This window comes from Mus caroli, unplaced genomic scaffold (assembly GCF_978045245.1).
Source record: "Mus caroli unplaced genomic scaffold, Mus_caroli_1 scaffold_5, whole genome shotgun sequence".
Taxonomy (NCBI): Eukaryota; Metazoa; Chordata; class Mammalia; order Rodentia; family Muridae; genus Mus; species Mus caroli.
The window spans coordinates 138,303,341-138,329,357 of NW_028227260.1; the positions used below are offsets into that span (position 1 = coordinate 138,303,341).

Below are 26,017 nucleotides of genomic sequence, written 5' to 3' on the forward strand. Positions count from 1 at the left end.
TGGAGAGTGTCTGTCATTAAACCTGAAACTCACCTTTTTTGCTAGACTGGCTGGCCAGTGAACTCCAGGGATCTGCCTATTTATACCTTCTCAGCACTGGGATCACAGACATACACTGCTGTTGACTTTTATCTTCAGGTCCTCAGGACTGCATGGCAAGTGTTTTACTGAGCCATTCCCCCAGGCCCCAGGATGAGTTATATAGCATCTGACCCACTTTGTCCTCACTTTAAAAAACATTTTCTTTTATTTCTTCCCACTCTCTGTGTGTGTGTGTGTGTGTGTGTGTGTGTGTGTGCCTGCAGAAGTCAGAAGAGGACATTGAATTCCCTGGAATTGGAACTAAAGGTAAGCTACCATATGTAGGCACTGAGAACCAAACTGGAAGAACAGCAAGTGCTCTTGACTGCTGAGCTATCTCTCCTGCCCCCACTGCTCTCTTCTCTGCACTCCATCTTTCTTTTACCAAAAAAAAAAAAAAAAAAAAAAAATTACTATGTTTTTTTTTGGTTTTTGGTTTTTTTTTTTTTAGAATTTTCTTTTAAGTTAATTTCTGGACCCTCAAATCCCCATCTCCCAGTGCAGGCCCATTACATTGTAATGTCTTGATTACCTGCCTTGGGAGATCAAGAAAGGGATGTGGGGTTTTTGGTTGGTTGGTTGGTTGGTTTTTGTTTTTGTTTTTTTGAGACAGGATTTCTCTGTATAGCCCTGGCTGTCCTGGAACTCATTCTGTAGACCAGGCCGGCCTCAAACTCAGAAATCCACCTGCCTCTGCCTCCCACATGCTGGGATTAAAGGCGTGCGCCACCATGCCCCGCCCGGCTACCTTTCTTACTTTTAACCCCCCCCCCCCCCCGAGCATCAATCCAGCCCCAGAACTACTACTTCCTTCTCCTCCTCCTCCATCCTTCTTTTTTTTTTTTTTTTGAGACAAGGTTTCTCTTTGTAGTTTTCTAGCAGGGCCCCAGATCTTAGTAGGCCCCTAGACCTACCGACTCCCTAATGGAAGTACCATTCAGGGTAAAACTTAGCACTTGGACAGTTCCATCTGCCAAAACTAAAACAAACACCCAATCCATCAAAGTCAATATAGTCTCTAAATGTACTAACCTTGCTTTTTGGCTTCTGTAGTTCTACTTCTGGCTAACTGTTCTTGTTAACTAAAGTATGTCAACCCAGGATATGGTTTTCATGCTTAAAATCTCACTTTGAGAAAGGCTCCATGCTGCACTGGGATCCTAAACATCCAGTGTAATTGAAGGTGGCTAAAAAGACTTTCTATTGCCTTAAAGCTATGTCTGAGCAGTCTTCTCTGGAGAATACTCCACATTTCCTAAGAATAACCTTGAACTTTTGGTCCTCTTGCCTCCAACTCCTGAATGCTGATATTACAGGCTTGAGAAATCACGCTAACTTTGCAATGCTGAGGATTGAACCAGGGTTTCCCACATGCAGGGGAGCACTCTACCCTAGGAGCTTAATCCCCAGTCCTAGAGATGAGACTGTTAAAAGTTAAGTGAGATCATAAGAGTGGGTCCTTCACTGATATGGGTAGTATCTGTTTAAGAAGAAGAGATGGCAGAGGCAGGTAGATATCTGTGTGTTTGAGGCTAGCTTTAGCTACATAGCAAATTTCAGGCCAAACAAAATTACGTAAGGAGACCCTGTGTCAAGGAAGATAGGAAGGGAGAAAGGCGGGAAAGAAGAAAAAGAATGGGCAACATACAGCATACATGTGAAGGCAAATACAGAAGGATGGTCTTGAATTTACAACCTTCCTGCCTCTGGCTTTTGAGAGCTAGGATTACAAACATGAGGATGCTTGGCTTGTTATTGCATTAAAGCCTGATAGCCTAGGCAGCAAGATTGAAAACTGGCATTGTAGGTTGACTTCTGGAAGCAGCAGGCTCTGCAGTGTCATTTAGCATGCAGACTTTATTGGGTTGTTAGCTTGCTAGCAGTGCATATGGAGAGGTGAGGACAGGGTAAAGCAGAAAAACCAGTTGACTTGGTATGCACTCCCTACATCAGTTTTTGCCTGATCCCAAAAGAGATCTATGGAGCTAGCTAAACCTAGCTAAACCTATCGTGTATTCCCTGAGCTTGGATAAAGATGAGATTCAACATTAATGAATGTTGATGCCCTGGGAAAGGTATACCCTTGAGCAGGGAGGCTTGTGGCAACTGAGTCACCTCCAAAGGGATTGACATCTGAGGATTGTTTGCTCATATCACCCTCAGTGGCTGGGGCAACAAGTCCCAGCATGAATTTAGGACCCTTGGCAGCAGATTAAGTGTCTGTTGGTCTTAGATGACTTGACACACAAGGACAATGACTCATCCTACTTAGGATCTTATGCTATGAGCAGGGACCTAGCATTTGATTAGAAATGCTCGATCTGAAAAGCTATTAAGTTATTTATCTGTCATTTTCTCTGATCAGCAAACACTTAGAGGCTTTGCTAATTTTTGTGAGTAGTTTCAGTGTCTTTTCATTTATGAAGTTACTATTTGTTATTTGCTCATGGATGTTAGAAATCAGCTCCCACCGGGCGTGGTGACACACGCCTTTAATCCCAGCACTCGGGAGGCAGAGGCAGGTGGATTTCTGAGTTCGAGGCCAGCCTGGTCTATAAAGTGAGTTCCAGGACAGCCAGGGCTACACAGAAAAACCCTGTCTCGAAAAACAAAACAAAACAAAACAAAAAAAAAAAAAAAAAAGAAAAGAAATCGGCTCCCATTGTTCACATTTACTGGAATTCAAATAAGGATACCAACTGAAATATTTGGAGAAACCTTTCATTAACCCTTATGAATGGCTCTTGAGCTTAGGTGCACACATATTTGCATCTTGCCTCATGGAGACTGCCTCTCTTTAAAGTTAGTATGTAATGCCAAGCTATTTCAAGTGATGGTGCACCTGTTTCCATTTACATCTGACTTAAATGTTGGACATTCCGTTCAGTATACAGTAATATTTTATTGTGGTTTGAGTTTGAAATTTCCTCAGTCAGTGGTGAAAAGAGTGGGTGTAGTTACTTACCATCGTTTCTTCTTCTGGAGGGTCTTCAAGAGGGAAAGATTAGCATGTCATCCCTAATCAGAAAGGTGATCAGCACCACAAAAGCCCCGGTGGTCATTGGTGCCTACAGCTAAGCTGTGCTAGTGGACAGGACCATTTACATGTCTAGACAGGTAGGCATGGATCCTTCCAGTGGACAGCTTGTTCCAAGAGGGGTAATAAAAGAAGCTAAGCAGGCCTTTAAAAACGTGGGTGAGATTCTGAAAGCTACAGGTTGTGACTTCGCTAATGTGGTGAAAACAACTGTTTTACTGGCTGACATAAACATATGTCCAGGGTAGCCTTCCTGCCAGGGCTGCTTACCAAGTCACTGCTTTACCCAAAGGAAGTCAAACTGAACTCGAAGCGATCGCTGTCTAGAGACCTTTCATCACTGCATGACTATAAGTAGCTATGCTGATGTTGACTCTGGCGTTTTTAGAATGTCTTTCACACTTTAATTTTTACAAATGATGCTGGGAAGTATAAACATGACCAGAGTGGTTGAAGCTACCATGGAAATGACCAATTATGTGGAGATTTGACATTAATTGGAGATTATTCAGTACAGTGACTGATGCTTTAATTTCAATTATGTTGCTGAGTGTGAGAGAAGAGATGCATAGCTACTGAGATGGGGAGCAGAAGGAAAGATGAGCTATTGTTCATGAGAAATAGTAAGGAGCACACCTACTTAAATCATATTAATTTGCTCATGTGAAATACTTAGTTCTCGGGGGGAGGGTATGGGGAACTTTTGGGATAGCACTGGAAACGTAAATGAAGAAAATACCTAATAAAATAAATAAATAAGTAAATAAATAAATAAATAAATAAATAACAATATCATTAAAAAAAGAAAAGAAATACTTAGTTCTCATGTTAGATATAAGAAACTAAATTAAAATACTCAAACTTGAATAGTACCAGGAGAACAAGTGGACCAAAATATTATACCGATAATATTGCTTTAATAGAAATAAAAAATAGATGTGCAACTTAAAAATTTTCCTTATCATATTTGGACATGTTTATTCATATATTTATTTATACATATATTAATCTTTCTATTACTAATAACAGAACATCACAGACTGTGTGTATATATACTTGGAAAGCAGAGGCAGGGAGATCACAAGTTTGAGGCCAACTTGGATAATATAGCTAGTACAAGGCCACCCTGGACGCTGTATTTCAAAATATAAAACAGAAAGAAGGGAAAAGGGGGAGGGGAGATAAAGGAAAGAGGAAAGAGAATAAATAAAGCAGGAAGGAAAGAATAAAGGAAGATAGATTATCTAGTTAGATGGGTAGGTAAGTAGACGAGTGGGTGGGTGGATGGTGTACTAGCTGGCTTTGTGTGTCAACTTGACACAAGCTGGAGTTATCACAGAGAAAGGAGCTTCAATTGGGGAAATGCCTCCATGAAATCCAGCTGTGGGGCATTTTCTCTATTAGTGATCAAGGGGAAAGGGCCTCTTATGGGTGGGACCATCCCAGGGCTGGTAGTCTTGGGTTCTAGAAGAGAGCAGGCTGAGCAAGCCAGGGGAAGCAAGTCAGTAAGTAACATCCCTCCATGGCCTCTGCATCAGCTTCTGCTCCCTGACCTGCTTGAGTTCCAGTCCTGACTTCTTTGGTGATGAACAGCAGTATGGAATTGTAAGCTGAATAAACCCTTTCCTCCCCAACTTGCTTCTTGGTCATGATGTATGTGCAGGAATATAAATCCTGGCTAAGACAGATGGATAGATAGATAGATAGATAGATAGATAGATAGATAGATAGATAGATAGATAGATCCTGACCCCAGGTCAATGGTCTATCCAGTATGATGCAGTATGATGATGACTTACATATTGGTGAGTATTGGGGTGTGTGTGTGTGTGTGTGTTCGTTCAAGTGTGTCTTCTTATTTAATTCCCTATTCTTTAAAAAAAAGATTTATTTATCTATTGATTTATTTATTTAATGTGTATGAGTGTTTTTCTTGCATGTATGTAAGCATACCATGTAGGTGCCTGGTCCCCATTAGGGTCAGAAAAGAGAGCCTCAGAGCCCCTGGAACTGGAGTTAGAGATGGTTGTGAGCTGCCATATAGGAACTGGTAATCAAACCTAGTTCTTCTGAGAGCACAGCTGGTGGTCTTAACTATTGAACCATCTCTCCAAACCTGCCTTATACTTTTTAAAAAATATTAATGTGTGTGTTGTTGTAAGTGCTTCAGACTTGCTGAGCCATCTCATTGTCCTATCTTATTTTTTATAAGGCCACCATTAGTCACCCTAATATCTAATCCTAATCACCTTCTAAAGACTTCGCTGCTCAGACCTTTACTTCTCATCTGTTCCTCTAGATATGACCCCCAATATCACCCTCAGCTCTGTGGCAGAGAACCTGTTGTGGTCTCCCTTTCCTTTCTGACCCACTCCTCAGCTAATCACAGGGACCTTATCTCCCAAACTTCCTTCCCCCAACTTGTCCCACTATCCCAGCCTCCAACACCAGCAGGCATTCACTGGGAACACACCAGCTGAGCAAGTCCAGGACCTTCACCACTCCCTCCTCTCACCAGGTTCAGTCCTCCAGTCTCATCCTGAGATCTATAGCAGAACATCTGCAGCCTTCATCCCACCACCCCATCCCACATACATCTGTGGATCCCACTAATGATCTCCTCCTGGCTTCCCTCCTCCAACTCACTTTGCCCAGGCAAATCCAGCAGGCACCCACTGCTAACCTATGGGCTATGCCTGCCAGAGAACCAGGTAGGCTGCCTGCAGTTCTTCTGAACTCCCTATATTCCCTCAGATTTAATCCCTAGTCTCATCCCCTCCTCTGGCACACACCTCTGGCACACTTTCCTACACGGACCCCACGTGCACCCCACTCATTCCTATCTATTGTGGATCCCATGGATATTCCTCTCCTGACCTCCCTTCCCTCACTTGTTGCTGACCAGAGCCTCCAACTCCAGCAGATACCCTCTGCTAACCCATAGCCATGCCTGTCAGAAAACCAGATATGCTGCCTACAGATCTTCTCTGCTCCCTCTGTTCCCCCAGATCCAATCCCCCAGTCCCATCCTGAGCTCTGAAACAGAATACCTGTGGCAACCTTCCTTGCCCCCCTGTGGCCATCTACTGTGGATCCCACAGACTTTCCCTCCTAAATTTCTTTCTCCCCACTTGTTACTTTATCCCAATCCCAGCAGGGACTCCCTGCTAACCCACAGTCCACTTCTATCAGGGCAACAAGTAGTCCTCTCTCCTTCAGTTTCTCTAGATCCAATCCCCAGTGCTGTAGCAGAGCTTCTGGGGGACCTCTCTTCACTGTCTCCCACCCTATTCCAAAGAGACAAAATAAGCAGATCATCATTGAACACTCTGCTCTCCTTTCCCCTGTGAACTCCTTCAGACCCCTAGCCTATCCCTATTTCTGTCACCTCCCAATATCAAGAAACACATTTTACCTGAAATCTCCAGTAGTCACAACTGACAAGTCTAAAGAGGATTTTTTATCAGACAACACACAACCATCACACACTCTGAAAATCCAGAAAACAAACAGAAACCAAGGAACAAAACACCCACCAAACAAAGACAAATCCAGAAATCAGCACCTAGACCTATGATCACCTCAAATCAGATGCCTAGACAACAGCATAAAAACACAACCAATAACAAATAAATACCTCACCGTTAGAGCCCAGCTATCCTACCACAGCAGGTCCTGAATATTCCAACACAGCTGAAACACAAGAAAAAAGACCTTAAAATTGACTCTATAAAAATGATAGAGGTCCTTAAAGAAGAAATGAAGAAATTCCTTAAAGAAATTCAGGAAAACATAAGCAGTGGGAGGAAACAAATAAAACTGTTCAAGACTTTAAAATGGAAATAGAATCAACAAAGGAAGCCAAACTGAGGAAATTCTGGAAATGAAAACTTAAAGAATTTGAAAAGGAACTGCAGATGTAACCATCATCAACAGAATACAAGAGATTGGAGAGAAAAATCTCAGGTGTTGAATATACAATAGAAGAAATTGATACATATGTCCAAAAAAAGAGTTAAATCTAAAAAACTCCTGACACAAAACATCCAGGAAATCTGGGACACTATGAAAAGACCAAAGCTAAGAATAAGAGGACTAAAGGAAGGAGAAGAGTCCAAGCACAGAGATCCAGAAAAATATTTTCAACAAAATTATAGAAGAAAATGTTCCTAACCTAAAGAAGATGCGTATAAAGAAAGGTACAACATTGTTGCTGTTTCTAAGATATGCTTGCTGATAGGAACCTGGTGTGGCTGTTCCCTGGGAGGTTCTACCAGCACCTGACCAATGAAGATGCAGATACTTGGTTCTAACCATCAAACTGAGCTCAGGAACCCTGATGGGGAGCTGGCAGAAGGACTGGAGAAAGTAGAGGGGAATTGCAACCTCATAGGAAGAACAATGTCAATTGGCCACACCACCAAGTGCTCCCAGGGACTAAACCACCAACTAGAGTACAGGGAGGGATCCATGGGTCCAGATACATATGTAGCAGGAGATGGCCTTATCTGACATCAATGGGAAGGGAGGCCCTTGGTCTTATGGAAGTTTGATGCCCCAGTGTAGGGGTAATGCTGGAGCAGTGGGGTAGGAGAGGGAGGGTGGGTGGGTGGGAGAGCACCCTCACTGAGGCAAAGGGGAAGAGGAAGAGGGCAGATGTGGGTTTGGGGGTTGTGGAGGGATAACTGGGAAGTAGGATATCATTTGAGATGTAAACAAATGGAATGATCAATTAAAAAAGAAGCACACAGAACACCAAATAGATTGGTCAAGAAATGAAACGCCCCTTGCTACATAATTATAAAAATACTAAACATACAGACCAAAGAAAGAATATTAAAAGATGGAAAGGGGAAAGAATAAGTTACATATAAAGGGAGACTTATTAGAATTACACTTGATTTCTCAATGGAAACATTAAAAGCCAAGAAGGGTCTGGCAGATGTGTTGCAAACTCTAAGAGACCACAGATGCCATCCAAGACTACTATACACAGCAAAAATTTCAGTCACCACAGATATAGAAAATAATATATTCCATTATAATTCCAAATGTAAACAATGTCTATCTACAAAGGTGCTAGAAGAAAAAACTCAACCTAAGGAAGTTAGATACACCCATGAAAACGCAAGAAATAATCTCAGCAAAATAATAAATAATAATAATAATCTCAGCAAAATCACAAGAAGGGAAGTGCTCTCTCTCTCTCCTCTCTCTCTCTCTCTCTCTCTCTCTCTCTCTCTCTGTGTGTGTGTGTGTGTGTGTGTGTGTGTGTGCGTGTCTCATACACACAAACATGTGCACTCACACCACCACCACCACCACCACCAAAATAACAGGAATCAACAATTATTGGTTATCGATGTGGCTCAACACCAATAATCTCAATTCCCCAATAAAAAGACAGATTAACAGAGTGGATGTGAAGATGGGATTTGTATTTCTGCTGCATCCAAGCAACATACCTCAACATCAAGGAGAGACATTGCCTCAGGGTAAAGAGTTGGCAAAAGATATACCAAGCAAATGGACCTAAGAAATAAGGTGGTGTAGCCATTTTAAATATCTAACAAAATAGACTTCAAACCAAAACTACTCAAGAGAGATAGGGAAGAATACTTCCTATTCATCAAAAGATAAATCCATCAAGATGCCATTTCAGTTCTGAACATCTATGTCCCAACCACAAGGGCACCCAAGTTTGTAAAAGAACCATGACTTCAGCTTAAATACCACATTAACCCTCACACACTGATAATGGGAGACTTCGACACACCACTCTCACCAATGGACAAGTCATCCAGACAAAAAGCAACTAAACTGAAAAATCCTAGAGCTTGCAGACTTTCTAAAGCAACTGGGCCATACAGAACATTCCACCCAAACACAAAAGAATACACCTTCTTCTCAGAAGGTTATGGAATGTTCTTCAAAGTTCACTACATATTCAGTAACAAAGAAAGTCTCAACACATACAAAATTATTGAAATAACAACCTGCATCCTATCAGAATACCATGGATTAAAACTGGGTACCAACAGAATGCTTATAAATGCATGGAAACTGAATAACTCTGTTCTGAATGAAAAGTAAGTTAAGGAAGAGAGGAAGAAAGAGAGAAAGGAAGAGAGAAAAAAAGAGAAAGATAAATAAATTAATTAATTAATTTGGATCTGGACCCCCAAGATCTCTCAAACACTGGACCACCAAACAGACAGCATAAACCAGCTGATATGAGGCCCCCAACACACATACAGTAAGTAGAGAACTTCCAGGTCTCTGTTCATTCAGAGATGATGCACCTAACCCTCCAGAGACTGGAGGCCCCAGGGAATTTAGAAGTCAGGTGGGGTAGGTGGGGACATCCACGTGGAGACAGGGGGTGGAGAGGAAGTATGGGATGTGAAGCAGTCAGAGGGTGGATGGGGGAATAAAATATGGAGTGTAATAAATAAATAAATAGAAAGAAAGAAATTAAAGATTTTCTAGAATTCAATAAAAAGAAATATACAGCATATCCAATCTTATGGGACACAATAAAGCCTGCTCTAAGAAGCAAGTTCATAGCACTAAGTGCCAACATTAAAAAAAATGGAAGGGCTGGAGAGATGGCTCAGTGGTTAAGAGCACTGACTGCTCTCCCAGAGATCCTGAGTTCAATTCCCAGCAACCTCATGGTGGCTCACATCATCTGTAATGGGATCTGATGCCCTCTTCTGGTGTGTCTGAAGACAGCAACAGTGTACTCATAAAAAACAAATAAATCATTAAAAAAAAATGGAGACATCTCATACTAGCAACTTAACAACATACCTAAAAGTTCTAGAACAACAACAAAACATGTAATCACACCCAAGGAAAGTAGATGGCAAGAAACAATCAAATTCAGGGCTGAGTCAATAAAACAGAAACAAAGAGAACAATACAAAGAATCAGAGGTGGTTCTTTGAGAAAAATCAACAAAATAGAGTAACCCTTATCCAAAATACCTAAAAGACAGAGAGGAAATACACAAACGAACAAAATCAGAACCAAAATGGATATAACAGTCACCAAGGAAATCCAGAGAGCCTCAAGGTTATACTTTTAAAACCTCTACTTCACAAACTGGAAATCTAAAAGAAACAGATAATTTGCTTAATAGGCACTACTTACCAAAGTTAATTCAAGATTAGATAAACACTTTAAATGGACATAAAACCCCTAAGGCTATAGAAGCAGTCATTAAAACTCTCCCACCCAGAAACTGCACCGGTCAGATGGATTTAGCACAGAATTGTAGCAGACTTTCAAAGAAGAGTTAATGTCAACACTCCTCAAATCATAACAACATAGAAACAGAAGGAACATTACCCAATTCATTTTATGAGATGAGACTACAGTTTCCCTGATACCAAACCACGCAAAGACTCCACAAAGAAAATGAACTACTACAGACCAATTTCCCCTATGAGCACAGATGGGAAAATACTCAATAAAATACTTGCAAACTGAGTCTAAGAACACGTTAAGAAGATCATCCACAGTGATGAAGTAGGTTTCATTCCGAAGATGTGGGGATGGTTCAATATATGAAAATCAGTCAATGATTACATATAAAAAACATATAAGCAAACTGAAAGAAAAAGACATTATCTTATTAGATGCTGAAAAAGCCTTTGACAAAATCCAGCACCCCATCATGATAAAAGTCCTGGAGAGATTAGAAATACAAGGCATATACCTCAATACAATAAAGTCCGTTAACAGTGAGCCCATAGACAACATCAACTTAAGGGGAGAGAAACTCAAAATAATTCTACTAAAATTAGGACCAAGACAAGCTTGTCCACTCTCCATGCCTATTCAATATAGTACTTGAAATCTTAGCTAGAGCGATATGAAAACTGGAGGCAATCAAGGAAGTACATGTTGGAAAGGAAGAAGTCAAAGTATCTTTCTAAAATTTTCGTGATATACTACAGTTGATAAACACTTTCATCAAATTAGCTGGATACAAAATTAACCCAGTAGCCCACCTATATACAAATGACAAATAGATTGAAGAAAAAAATCAGGGAAGCAACACCTTTCACAACAACCACAAATAATATAAAATATCTTCATGTAAGTCTAACAAAGCAAAAGAAAGATCTATATAACAAGAACTTTTAAGTCTCTGAAGAAAGAAATTGATGAAGATATCAGAAGATGGAAAGATGCTCATGGACTGGTAGGATTAACTTAGTAAAAATTGCCATCCTGCCAAAAACAATTTAATGCAATTCCCATCAAAATTCCAACACAATTTTTACAGACCTTGAAAGAGCAGTTGTCAACTTTGTATGGAAAAACAAAAGTTCCAGAATAGCTAAAACAATCCTGAACAATAAAAGAACTACTAGAGGTCCCACCATTCCCAATTTCAATTTGTATTACAAAGCTATAGTGATAAAAACCACCTGGTACTGGCATAAAAGCAGACATGTTCATCAATGGAATAGAATTGAAGACTCAGACAAACTCACACACCTATCAACACCTTTTTTTTTTTTTTTTTAATAAAGAAGCCAAAAATACACACTGGAAAAAAGACAGCTTCTTCAACAAATGGTGGTGGTCAAACTGGATGTCAGAATGTAGAAGAATCCAAATAGATCCATACTTATTCCTCTGCACAAAACTCAAGTCCAAATGGATCAAAGACCAAAATATAAAACAGGATACACTGAACCTGGTAAAAGAGAAAAGTGGGAAATGATCTTAAATTTGTTGGCACAGGAGACAACTTCCTGAACAGACCACTGGTAGTGCAAGCGCTACAACAAGCAATGAATAAATAAGGCCTCAGGAAATGGAAAAGCTTCTATAAGGCAAAGGACACTGACAATTGGACAAAATGGCAGCCTTCAGAATGGGGAAATATTTTAACCAACTATGCATCCAATAGAGGAGTAATAGCCAAAATATATAAAGAACTAGAGAAACTAGATTTCAGAAAATGAAATAATTCAGCTAAAAAGTGGGATATAGATCTACACAGAGAATTCTCAGCAGAGGAAACTCAAATGACTGAAAAACACTTAAAGATATATTCAACATCCTTAGCCATCATGGAAATGCACATCAAAACTACTTTGAGATTTCATCTTATACCTGTCAGAATGGCCAAGATCAATAAAACAAAAGAGACAGCACATGCTAGCAAAAACCCGGGGTAAGGGTACACTCCCCCATTGCTGGTGGGAGTGGAAAATTGTACAACTACTATGTAAATCAGTATGGAGATTCCTCAGAAAGTTGGGAATGGATCTACCTCAAGACCCAGCTATACCACTGTTGGGCATATACCCAAAGGATGCTGCATCCTACCACAAGGACACTTGCTTGAACATGTTCATTGCTGGTTTATGCATAATAGCCAGAGACTGGAAATAACCTAGATGTCCCTCAACAGAAGAATGGATACAAGGAAATGTGATTTATTAACACAATGGAGTATTACTCTGCTGTTAAAAAGAATGACATCATGAAATTTGCAGCAAATGGATGGAACTAGAAATAATCATCCTAAGTGAGGTAACCCAGACTCAGAAAAATAAATATGGTTTGCATTCACTTTTATGTGGATACTAGCCATTAAATAAATGGTAGTCAACTTACAATCTGTAGACCCAGAAAGGCTGGGTGTAGAGGAAGGGACTAGGGGGAACACATGGATCTGATCTCCTTGGGAGGGGGAAATAGAACATATATTATGGGTGGACTAGGGGTGGGGGATGGGAACAAGTTTAGGCAAAGAGAGGAAGTGGAGATGGGTTTAAAGGAAGGATTGCAGGGAGAGACAGCTGGAATTGCAGGGCATTTGGGGGATGGTATTGAGATCGTGTGCAGTGGAAACTTTCTAAAATATATGAAGGTGATCCTAATAAGGTGTCCTAATATTGGTGGAGATGAAGTCCCAACTGGCCACCTCTTGTCATAAAAGGAAGCTTCCAATACTGAGGCTGAGCTGCATCAGTTGAGTTCTTTGCCAAGGGGGTTCCATGGAAATCTCTAAACAGCCCAGGCTGACAACTGGGACCCATTGCTGAGGACAATACCCACACAGCTTATTGTATGGAAAATTAGAGCTGGTGCCTACATGAAGCATTCACTCCTAGTCCTAGTCTCTTTGGTGTGAGAAGGTACTCTGCAGGCTACCAAGAGAAAGATGTAAATGCTGACACAGCTACAAAAAAACGTTAGCCTATAATCAGTCCTGCATACAAGATATGGTAGGGCAATGGTGGTAAAGAACTTGTGGGAGTTCCCAACAAATGTCTAATTTGACTTAAGGCCCACTCCATGGAAGGAATTTATACCTGGCACTGCTTGGGTGACCAAGAACCAGAGACTAGATAGCCAAGAGACCTGGGATAAAACCACATAATATTGCTAAAAAACGGGAGGGGGGGTCAATAAAATGACTCCTGATGATATTCTGCTATATGCCTTAATCAGCCATCATCAGAGAAGCTTCCTCTGGCAGCAGATCGAAACAGATGCATTCCCACTTGTGCAGGCACACACACACCCAGGGGGGGGAGGGAGGGAGGGAGGGAGAGATCCCTGGAACACACAACTGTAAATGAGATGATGTCTCCATCAAATCCTTTCTTCAGAGTTCAGGGGAACCTTCAGAAGAGGAGGCAGAAAGAGAGCATGGAGAACAGCAGGAAAACAAGGTCTGTAAAAGTAAACAAGGCTCATATGAAGTCTCAGAGACTGAAGCAGCAAACACAGAGCGTTCCCAGGTCTACACCAGGTCCTCTGCATATATACTGTAGCTTTCCACTTAGTATTTTTATAGAACTTCTGAGTGTGTGAATGAGTGGACTTCTGATTCTTGTTCCTGCTCCCCAGTCTCTTTTACTTCTGTTGGGTTGCCTGGTCCGGCTTCCATGTGGTGTACTTTGTTTATCTTATTAAACAGGATATAGGGTATGAGAATAAGAATCTATTTTCAATTTAAAAATAATAAAACCTTAATTCCAAATAATGCAGTCAGATTAAATTTCCACTCTCTTGCTGAAATTTTAATTTTAATACATGAAGCCTAGGGAGGCAAACACAACTTTCATCCAAATGACAATACTATGTCATTTTTTCATGTCCTAGGTCACGGGTTCTGCTCCTATGCTGCCTGTTTCCTGTTGCGTCCTTAGTTTTTATTGTTTTGCAATTTTACATTGTAAATAAGAGGATTTTTATTTGTATTTTCTTTAATTTCGTGGTTTATCTCTTAGACCTAATTACAGTATAATTTTATGAAGAATGTATCTTAATATAGTAAAATATATCACCCCATTTTTGAGACAGTGATTGCTTTGAACTCACAATCTTACTGGTTCCACCTCTCAGTTCAGGGATTATAAGTTTATGCCACTACTAGAGTCACCTCTTAATTATTTAATGTTTGTGCTTCAGGGTTTTCTTTTTTTCTTTTCTTTCTTTCTTTCTTTCTTTCTTTCTTTCTTTCTTTCTTTTTTTTTTTTTTTTTTTTTTTTTTCGAGACAGGGTTTCTCTGTGTAGCCCTGGCTGTCCCGGAACTCACTCTGTAGACAAGGCTGGCCTCAAACTCGGAAATCTGCCTGTCTGCCTCCTGAGTGCTGGGATTAAAGGTGTGTGTGTGTGCCGCCACCACCGCCCAGCCAGGGTTTTCTTTTGTTGAAGTGATCCAGGCTCAGAACACACTGCCACAAAGTATAGAGAATTGATGTAGTCTGTACTTTCAGTTGAAGCAAGACCTTTTTGGCCTTGTCCCCTGCCCCTTCTCTTGCTTGAATTTCCTAAGGCCAGCCATAAAAACTAGTCATTCCTCTTCTTCAATGCAAGGCACAAAACCTGGAAATAGTGCTTTAAACTTCTGTCTTTCTATATGGGAGTTGGCTATAAATTTGAGAATTTGCCTTGGCTAATAGGAGCTCATGGGTCCTCATTCCAGCGATGCCCTACATCTGTGGATAAAGAATAGAGAGAGGCCAAACTGGATGGGTCCCCACTGGTCCATCTATGAGTCAGCTTTCTACTACTGTAAAACACACACACACACACACACACACACACACACATTTCTGAGCCTGGGTTGGTGGTTCATGCCTTTTATCCCAGCACTTGGAAAGCTAAGGCAGGAGAGTCATGAGTTCTAAGCCAGCCTGGGACCTACCTTATCTCAAAACAAGACAAAACAAAACAACAAAAAAATAAAAACAAGCTGTAATAAACTCAATTGTAATTTGTTCAATTTACTATTGTGAAATGTTTCTCAACGTGCATTCCCCAAGCACTTATACATCTGTGTCTTTTCAATATGTTTTTCTAAGCATTTCTATATCTCTACATCTTTTAAGTATATTTTAAAATGAGGATAGGAATCTTAGAGGGATAAAAGCTGCAACAAAAACTACTTGCATGCTTTTAACAAAATAGGACTCCTCCAGAACCACTAGTTATTTTTAGAAACCACGTCTATCTCCGCCTCCATGGCTGAAAGGAATTGCAGACACCATCTGTCCTAAGCTCAGCAGCTGGAACTGGAACCCAATAGCCCCAGCCACGTAGGTGGAATGTAGGAGGACAGCAGTCCTCGCTGTTGATTTGCTGATTGTTGTCGCAGTGATTTGGTATATGCTGGGTGTCACTCAGAAAATGGAAATGGGGCCCTCTGCTGGGCTATGCACCAAATTCCATCTAGGGAATTTTCTGGAAAGAAATTAGCCATAGTGAAGGACAATATTCTAAGAGCCAAAGAAAAAGAACCAAGTATCCATCTGAGTTTAAATGCCAGTTAGAAACAGCTTAGAAAATTTATTTAGGTAACCAAATTAGAAAGCTCATTCCCCCTCTCTTTTGTGTTATTGAATTAAAGTTTGTTTTTTTAAATGGATAACTAAAGTATATTTTTTTTAAAAAATCATCATATTGAAAAGCAAAACTGTGGTTTTTAACATTCTTAACTTTATTATTTTCAGAATATTAATAAACATACGTATTTTAATTAATTAGTTTATTTATCGTGCATATATGTGTGTGCATGCATATCATGGAGCAGCCACATGTGGAGGTCAGAGGACATCCCCAGGGACTCAGTTCTCTCCTTCCACCAGTCAATCAGGCTTGATATTGGATATCTTTACCCACCGAGCTCTCTGCTACTCCAAACATTTGTAGTTCTGCTTTGTTCTTTAAATATCAGACTTCAAATCTACCTGGGTAGTGTTCTGACAGTTTTCTTCTCAGAGCCCCTTGACTCCAGCTTTAATTGGAGCAGAGGATGTTATAAAAGCAATTGGATTATGAGTCTGAAACCCTTTGATACAGATGTTTAGAAATTGTTAGTGTCGATATAAGGCTGATTCTTCACTCCTCACATGTGTTATTAGTTAAAAAGAGTAGTAATTAAAGACATTTCTGCATAGACATCCACAAATTCATTAAACACAGTCATTTAAAGGAATGTGCTAACTTAGAAAGATGCTGTTGTGTTATTTCCAAGCAAATAAAAATAACGTGTAAAAGAATGAGCGCTCCCTAATCTCATTTCCTTTTTTTTTTTAATTTTCTTAGAGCCTGATTCTACAGCCCAGTGTCAGCAATTGCTTCCTATGTATGATTCTGAGCTTGGTCTGAAGCACTGTAAAACAGAGAGAACTGTCTTAATAAAAGACCAACAGAAACTTCAGAAGCACAGCAAATAATTAAATGTTAAGGGATTTAATTGTTTCTTTCATGAATGCTGATTTCTCAATCATAAAAAATTCTTTTTCTTCCTTTACTCTTTTTTGAAATGGAGGGTGCACCTCACTATGTAGCCTAGCCTAGCCTAGCCTAGCCTCAAACTCAGGATCTTCCTGCCTTTATTCTTCTACGATTGCTAGTCTCACTTTAAAATATACTTAAAAGATGTAGAGAAGTGGAAATGCTTAGAAAAAATATTGAAAATACACAGATGTATGAATGGCGAAAATACATTAAGAAACATATCACAATAGTAAATTGAACATATGTACACCACCATACAAAGCTCTGCCCTTGTTTTGTTTTGTTTTTGGTTTTTTTTTTTTTTTTTTGGTTTTTCGAGACAGGGTTTCTCTGTGTAGCCCTGGCTGTCCTGGAACTCACTTTGTAGACCAGGCTGGCCTCGAACTCAGAAATCCGCCTGCCTCTGCCTCGCGAGTGCTGGGATCAAAGGCGTGCGCCACCACGCCCGGCCTCTGCCCTTGTTTTTTAATTTTAGTTTTATATATCCATGGTGTTTTGTTTTGCATTAAAGCTTTTATATTGGTGGAATTTTATTTTGGTGTGAGGTCTAATAAAATACATACCATATTTTCCAGTTTGTCCCCCTCAAGAAGCTACTAGAGTAGCCTAGAAACATTTGGAAGCTATTTGCCTTTCTTAGGGAACTAACACAGGAAGATATTAGTAGAAAACTGTTTTGATGCAGGAATCCTGAGGAATAAAACCCTTGCTCTCAGAAATTATAGACAAATCCCTCTATCACTAAAGCTGTGTGTCTCCAATCATAGTGACAACCCTTTTTTTTTAAAGATTTATTGCCAGGCAGTGGTGGCGCACACCTTTAATCCCAGCACTTGGGAGGCAGAGGTAGGTGGATTTCTGAGTTCGAGGCCAGCCTGGTCTACAAAATGAGTTCCAGGACAGCCAGCAGGGCTATACAGAGAAACCCTGTCTCAAAAAACAAAACACCCAAAGATTTATTTATTATATGTAAGTACACTGTAGGTGTCTTCAGACACTCCAGAAGAGGGCATCAGATTTTGTTATGGATGGTTGTGAGCCACCATGTGGTCGCTGGGATTTGAACTCAGGACCTTTGGAAGAGTAGTCGGCGCTCTTAACCACTGAGCCATTTTGCCAGCCCCCATGACAACTCTTAATGGAAAAAAATGTTCAAAAATCTTAGACTAATTCTGTTTTATAAGTGGGAAGATGCCCCAAAAAAGACTATGGAACAAATACTTAATCTATCATTACCAAAAGTAGACCCATTTCAGTACATTACTTGAATAAAGAAAAGGCAAAATCGTGTGGCATCTTAATGCATGCTATTTTGACATACAAAGTTCCAAAGGATTCCATTGCCTTTAATTTATATTGGTAACACAGCTGGGAATGGTAGCTCATACTTGTAACCCTATCATCTTGGAGATGGAAGCAAGAGAGTCAGGAATTCAAGGTCAGCCTTAGCTAGTTTGAGGCCAGCCTATAATTCATGAGACCTTGTCTCAAAAGAACGGTTGGTAGAGATGCACTCCGATGTAACAGCTAGTAGATTATCATTGACTCAGCCCCAAAGGGCTCTTCTACTGCTCTGACTTGGGACCACAGTCATGACCCTTATGTACTTCCCATCTGTGTCCTCAAGATCTGGCACTAATCTGCTTTATCCCTCAAATTCTGTCATTAAAAGACTGCTATATAAATAGAAATATAAACCGGGCAGTGGTGGCACACACCTTTAATCCCAGCGCTTGAGAGACAGAGGCAGGTGGATTTCTGAGTTTGAGGCCATCCATCCAGGGCTAACACAGAGAAACCCTGTCTCGAAAACAAAACAAAACAAAACAAAACAAAACAAAATATATGATACATGATTTTGTTTGGGCAGAGAGGATACCATGTAGCCCAGGCTGCCTTAGATCTAGTTGTGTAGCCTAGGCTGGCTTCAAACTAGAACTCATCTGGCCTTCCACCTCCCAAGTGCTAGGATTAGAGGTATGGACCACTAGGTCTGGCCACATGTGTGCTCATCCAGATTTGGCTTTTCCCACTTAGTTTTGAAAGATCCTGACAGAATGTAAAAGGTCACAGAAGCCCTGAAATTGGCAAAATAGATTTCATTGCTAGCAGAACTAGCTTCACTGATTTAGAAAAATAGAGGTGCACAATGCTCTGGCCACTCCTTGAACCCGTGTGTCTGCCAATGTTCTGACCGTTCCTTGAACCCATGTGTGTGCCCACTGATGAAGCCCATTGCCAGGTGTTTGTGATATTGGTTGCTGGGGAAGAGTTGGAAAATCTCCCCAGCAACCACAGCCGGGCCAATCTGGAGTTGCTACACCTGCACCAGACTCTTTCCTTGTACCCCCCCCCCCATACCCATTTCTTGAGAATAGACATTGTTTAGATCTGGAAATCCCCTACTGCCCCCTTCTCCTTCCCCCCGCCCCGAGGGACTGTAAAAACTGAGACTCCTTTCCCCTCATGGTCGACTCCTCTACCCCTGCGTGGGATATGAGTCGTCCCCAGAGCTCTGATTCCCCCCCCCCAATAAAGCCTCATGTGGTTTGCATCAAGCTTGGTCTCTCGTGAGTTCTTGGATGTCCGCTATTGTCCCGAGCCCTGAGCGAGGGGCTCCTCTCGGAGTCTTTCAATTTAAAGCCTTGAAAATTCATCTAAGTTATTACATTGTATCAATATTTTCTTACTTATAATTAATTTCATTAAAAAAAGACTGATTCTTATTTAGCTTAAGCTGGCTTTGAACTCTAGTGAACAACTCTATAGTAGATGACCTTGAACTATTGCCTTCACCTGTTGAAAGCTGGCTGGGATTGAAGATGTGTGCTACTATGCCTGGCTGTTCCTTTTTATCACTGGGTGCCATTTCATAGTAGGATACACCATGGCTTACCCACTCATGTGACTATGGAAGACAAGATGCTTCCACTTTTTCATTGTTATTAATAAAGTTGCTAGGATCGTTCCAGTAAAGCTTTCAATGTGACTGGGGGTATTCATTTCTAGGATAATTACCTAAGACTGTAACTACTATGCTGTAGGAAGTTATGTATTTTGTTACAACGAAACTGACTCAGAATGTGTTATTTTTTAAAGTAGTTTTTTTGTTTGTTTGTTTGTTTGTTTTTTCAGTTTTTTGAGACAGGGTTTCTCTGTGTAACCCTGGCTGTCCTGGAACTCACTTTGTAGACCAGGCTGGCCTCGAACTCAGAAATTCGCCTACCTCTGCCTCCCGAGTGCTGGGATTAAAGGCGTGAGCCACCACGCCCCACTTATTTGTTTGTTTTTGTTTTTTGTTTCATCTGTACTTTAGCAGGACTAGTGCTCACTCTTCATGGTGTAGTCAAATATAAAACAAATGTTAAGAGCTGGGCGTGGGAGGGAGGGAGGGAGAAGGAGTATAACTAACTCTCCCTTCACTCAGCAGCTGGCAAGATTACAGCTCACCTGTTCTGTTGTTTTTCTTTTAAATTCTATAAAATAGTCCTTGAGCTTCATTCTCGGTCTGCTTTAAAATTCTTTTTGTTGCTGTTTGTTGTGTTTGTTTGTTTGTTTGTTTGTTTGTTTGAGACAGGGTTTCTCTGTGTAGCCTTGGCTGAAATTCTTTTTATTAAGAATCCAAATGGGAGTCCGAATTTCCCCCGTAATACTGTATCAAGTAAAACTGTGAGAAGACATATTTGTGTGTGTGTGTGTGTGTGTGCGCGCGCGCGCGTGTGCATGCACACATATGCTTTCCTTGTGTTAACTAGTCTTGGCTATAGGGTGTTAGCCATGGCCCTTTATAAAGTGCAATAAAGGTAGCACTCCCTTTTCTCTCCGCAGACTTACAACAAGTCTTCTGTGGTCCCTAACTGCACTTGAATGTGATGTAGCCCTGTCTTCCTCCCCAGAGCTCTTCTTATACCCCTTTGCATCTCAGTGGCCAAGGAAATCGACACATATGATTGTGTAGACAGATAAATGAAGATGACCTAGCTAGCCCAGTTGATAGAAATGGGAAACTATGTGTGGATCCCAAGTTTTTGTGAGCTCCACTCAAGTATCCAAGTCCTGAGACCTAAAATGTTCCAGTGAATCAGTGTCTTAGCGGGAATCCCTAGCCTCAGTATTCAGAGGTTCCTTTCTCTCCCGGTAGCCGCACAGGTGGAGTGGCCCTACTGTTTACATCTGTAGGGTCCCTAGAGCAAGCAGCAGCTTGGTGCTTTCTGGAATCAACCTTCACTTTTGTCTACTGAGGGTCATGTCTCTTGCCTGGAAATCCGTCCTGTGGGGTTTGGGTCAGGTCATACGGTCTTTGGCCCCAGGGTGGCAGCAGAGATAGTCTGTCTGGTCCAAGCAAACAGAGGCAAGCAGAGGCATGGCAAAGCATGATTTGTTGGATGATGGAGTGTTAACTGTTTCCCACTTGGAGTGATTTCCTACCGGATTTGTGCAGCACCGGGGGCAGTGTGTGTGTGTGTGTGTGTGTGTGTGTGTGTGTGTGTGTGTGTGCGTGTGTGTGCAGAGTAAAACCCACAACTAAACAGGGTTGGACTTGAGAAAAAGAGGAAAGGGGATGCAAAATGGATGAATAGGGAGGGGTATTATCTGGTTGAAAAGGACTTGGGGAGGAGGCTGATTCCTAGCACCAACAACCCCCTCTGCTGACTCTTAAATACATTGTCTTGCCATCTTGAGATGCCATCTAGGCATTTATTGGGACATGAACCTAGGACTGGCAAATCCCTGAGCCCAGAGTGTTCTGGACCTCCCTCACATCCCAATTCCTCTGCCTGCAGCTAGGCGAATGGAGTCCATGACTCTTCAAGAGCCACAATCACCAACCCAAAATTGTTCTATTCTTTTTGTCAGCTCCTCTTAGAGCCAGAAAGCAGAAGATGCTGCTTCATTGCACAGGTTTCAGTCCGGAGGTTTCCAGGGGCGGCAGGTCCAGATTAACTCCCACAGGGGCTTTTATCTTGAGCCCTGCTGGCCAGCCATTCCGGGCTCTTCTGTCTGCCTATTCTCTCTAGACCTAGCGACATCAGCTAGTTCTGCAAGAGTGCCCGCGAGAGATGACTCTGAAATTAACAGGAGGGAGGGCTCGAGGAGGCAGGGGAGGGAACGGCCAGGAGAAAGCCCAGGAGATGCAAAGTGGAGAAGGGGGGCGCGGGGAGAGAAAATCAGAACTGATGGTTGTAGCATGAACGCCAGGGGGTGCCAGAGACCGCCTGAGGCCAAGGCCAAGCTCTGCAGCATTGATGGCGTCCCCACGCAGTCCGCAGTCCCAGGGAGGGGCTGCCTCCCTACCGCGCATTGCAGTGGTGGCTACAGTTCGCCTGCCTAAGCGCCATCATCAGGATCTAGGTTTGCTACGTGGACTAATCATCTGTTTCATTTCCCACCTCTTAGTATCTTCCCCATCTTCTTTTCCATCCTCATCCTCTCTTAATAGATATAAGTAGATAGATGATAGATATTAATTGAAAGGTATATGTTTAAAGGTTCTTTGTATTATCTGTAAGAGGAAACAATTGAATTCAAATATCGTATGGGAAAGTGTGGACTAAGAAATTAAGGAAACCTGTTGATGGTTTCTCTAAAATGTTACGAAACCATCAAAAATATTACTGACACAACACAGAAAGATTAATTTAAATCTAATCCTGTAACAGGAGAGACTAAGGCAGGAAGATCACAAATTCCTGGCCAGCCTGGGCTATATGTAGTACAGTGAGTTCTAGGCTGACCTGGGCTACAGAGACCCTGTCTCAAAAATCAAATAATAATGAAAAGAGAAGACAAAAAAATTCAAACTAAAAAAAAAAAAACAAAAAACCTTTTGTAGATGTGGAAGTACTTTTCCATATTTTGAAATTGGTTGAGTGTGGATGAACTGATATTCAAATGAAGTACGATCCTCCCTTTGTTTACAAAAGAAGAGATACAAGCTGCAACTTGGTTGTTATAGGGGCAGGATTTGAGGAAGACATTAGGGTCCCCCATTAAATCTCAGCTGTCAGGGAGACACATCTGTTTCCTTTCTACTTCTACCCAGGCATTCCATCTTTTGACCAACAACGCTCATCTTTTTGCCCCTACTCAAATCTAAAAATCCTAGGCCTCCTGATCTCCTATTAATATTTCTCTGCTGGAAAAAAAAAAAGCTAAGAATTGCCAGGCAATGGTGGTGCATGCCTTTAATCCCAGCCCTTGGAAGGCAGAGGCAGGCAGATATTCTCAAGGCTACACAGAGAAACCTTGTCTCAAAAGAAAAAAAAAAAGCTAAGAATTTCTCAGTCTAATAAATTGGCCAAGTCTATTCACACCTGGCACTAGAAGCCAGACATTTAGACTCCTGTTTACAGGTTCCTAGAAACTACACACACACACCCCTACAGACACACACACACACAAAATACATCGTTGTGGAAAAAAAATAGACACTAAAATAGCACTGTGGCAAGAATGGTTGCACTACCTGTAGTCCCAGCTACTCAGTAGGATGAGTTCCTCGAGACAATCTGGGCTATGCATGGGTAACACCTCCTCCCCAACCAAATAAGCACCAACCACTTTCAGGAGTTTCCTAAGCTAGTCCTTTCTATTTGATCACTTGACTCTCTCTATATGGGTGAGGGCACTGGGCCAAGGAAGGAATCTACTTTCGAACTGCTCCCCCCACCCCCACCCCACAGAGGTACAGAGGGAAAACCTCAGCAGACAACACCATGTAAGAGGAGGAAGCCTTGGCATCTTTCACCTAAATGTGGAGGAGCACTCTATATTGGTCCTTTTGACTGAAAGGGTGATGGAAAGATTGTCCTATCTCTTGTATTCTCAATGCACACAGCTCTGGTTGCAGATGGACTGAGGTCTATGTCTGTCAAAACTGCCAAACAAACTTGTCTTTTTTCCCCCCCACCCCACATGCCTGGTTGGCCTGGGGTCAGAGAGGACCTGGCAGCAAGATGTTGGAGGAGTGGGGATGAGAAGTGGAGCCACCCTGACTCATTCCTGTCCCTCTTCTTCTGCTCAGGAAAGTGTTGACCTCTTTTGTTCTCTACACCTGGCATGGCCTCTCTCTTCCAATTTGTCACCATGACTTGAGTCAATGGAAGCATGAGTCAGGATCTGGAACTGATTCAGGCACGGAAGGGAGGGGGTGGACCTGTCTACATTACTTCCTGTTATTGTGCCAAGCTGCAGGGCACAAATAAGACTTATGCCTTCAACCACTACACGTGTCTAGGAGGAGGGCATCAAAGGGACCAGGAAATGACAACTGTCATTTTCCCTGCTTCCTGAATCTATCTGCCACAGCTATTTTTCCTGTATGTCCTAGGCCACCCTGACACCCAACCACATTGCCCTAGTATCTGGAAGGATTTCCCACTCACTTCACCCATGCTGTTCATCAGAATCTCAGGATGCATTAGAATGGGAAATAATGTGCTTTAGAACCAAGAATACATGACAGTTCTCCAATTGTCAAAGCTAAGGTAGAAATGGCCATTTGAGAGCCATATATTTAAGTGCAGGAATCTACCTTCTGATCACGGTTATATCCTCCCACTCTGTTTCTCCATCATTTTTAATATGGCCCTCCAAATCTAAAGGTCTCATATCCATAATTCAACCAACTATGGGGTGAAATTTGGGGAGGCTGTTTTTGTTATTGGTTTTAGTTTTTGTTTTGAGACAGGTTCTCACTGTGTCTCTCCTCCTGTTATGGAACTTGGTGTATAGATCAGGCTGGCCTCAAACTCAGAGATCTGTCTGCCTCTAGAATTATATGTATGTGGCACCATGCTTAGCTGTAATGTCCATTCTTAACTGCTGAGCCATCTTTCCAGCCCAGCAAGTATTTTTAAAACTTATTTATTTTTATTTAATGTGTATATTCTACCTGAAAAAATATATATATGTACCATGTGCTTGCTTGGCACTCTTGGGAACAAGCAAAAAAAAAAAAAAAACTTATTCATTTCATTTTCAGACTCCATTTAGTCAGAAGGAGAAACTAAATTCAAAGTCCCAGGCCCCAGGGACTTCCCAATAGCCCAACAGCTTCTGTTGTAAGGAAACCATTTTGAGTCCAGACATCTCAAGGACAACTTTTCAATCTTGCTGGCAGGGTCCAACTAAGTTCATGTTCCCAAGCCCAGGAACCTATTCCTATCCTGATGTAAACTCCCTTGTTCAACGCCCTTATGTCAAAATATAATTGGACAATGCTACAACTTTATTCTTTAAATATGCTGTACAATGTCCCCTCAAAGTCACAGTTCAGCTCCTGACTCTGTTCTGTAGCCTCGATCAATCAGTAGGGGATTGATTACAATAAATTTTTGTCATCTGTATTGATCTGGTGTTTGAGTTATGTTGGATTTAAGCGAACCTCACAACACTGCTTGCAGAGGCCAGAATAGGGCACTAGATTCCCTGGGACTGGAATTACAGACAGTTATGAGCCATTACATGGGGGATGATAATAGAGCCTGAGTCCTCTGCACAAGCGGTCAGTACTCTTAACTCCTGAGTCATCTTTCAAGCCCCAACAAGGATTTATTTTTCAAATACATATCCTCAGAGCAGGGTGTGGTGGTGCATGCCTTTAATATCAGCGTTCTGGAGGCAAAGGCAGGTGGGTTCCTGTGAATTTGAGGCCAGCCTGGACTACATAGTGAGTTGCAAGACAGCCAGAGAAACCCTGTATCAAAACAAACAAAATCTATTGTGATTCACCATAGCCACAAAGTGGAAATGGCCCAAATAAATGTTCATCCAAAGAAGAGTGGCTAAATGAAATGTCATGTTTCCATACATAAAAGGAATTAAATGCAGATAATATGCTGCAAAATGGATGAGCTTCCAAAACACTGTGCTAAGTAAATAAATGAGCCAGACAAGAAAAATCATATATTGTATGATTATATTTATATGAAACATCAAGAATAGACAAAGTCACAGAAACTGAATGCAGATGAATGAGGGTTTTGGGGGTCTTTTTGTTTGTTTTTTATCTTTCATTATTTTCTTAGCCATTTAAAAATTCTTTTTAAAAAAAGAATTATTTATTTCATGTATGTGAGTACGCTGTCTTCAGACACACCAGAAGAGGACATCGGA

The 26,017-nt window shown here is 41.3% G+C and overlaps 1 protein-coding gene and 1 pseudogene across 1 annotated transcript in view; one reads left to right on the forward strand and one right to left on the reverse strand.

Annotated features, from left to right (window-relative positions):
• Positions 1-26,017, reverse strand: part of Araf (A-Raf proto-oncogene, serine/threonine kinase) — a 59,884-nt gene that overhangs the window by 14,900 nt on the left and 18,967 nt on the right. The gene's annotated exons all lie outside the window — the stretch shown is intronic.
• On the forward strand, positions 3,028-3,466 carry LOC110286145 (2-iminobutanoate/2-iminopropanoate deaminase pseudogene; annotated as a pseudogene).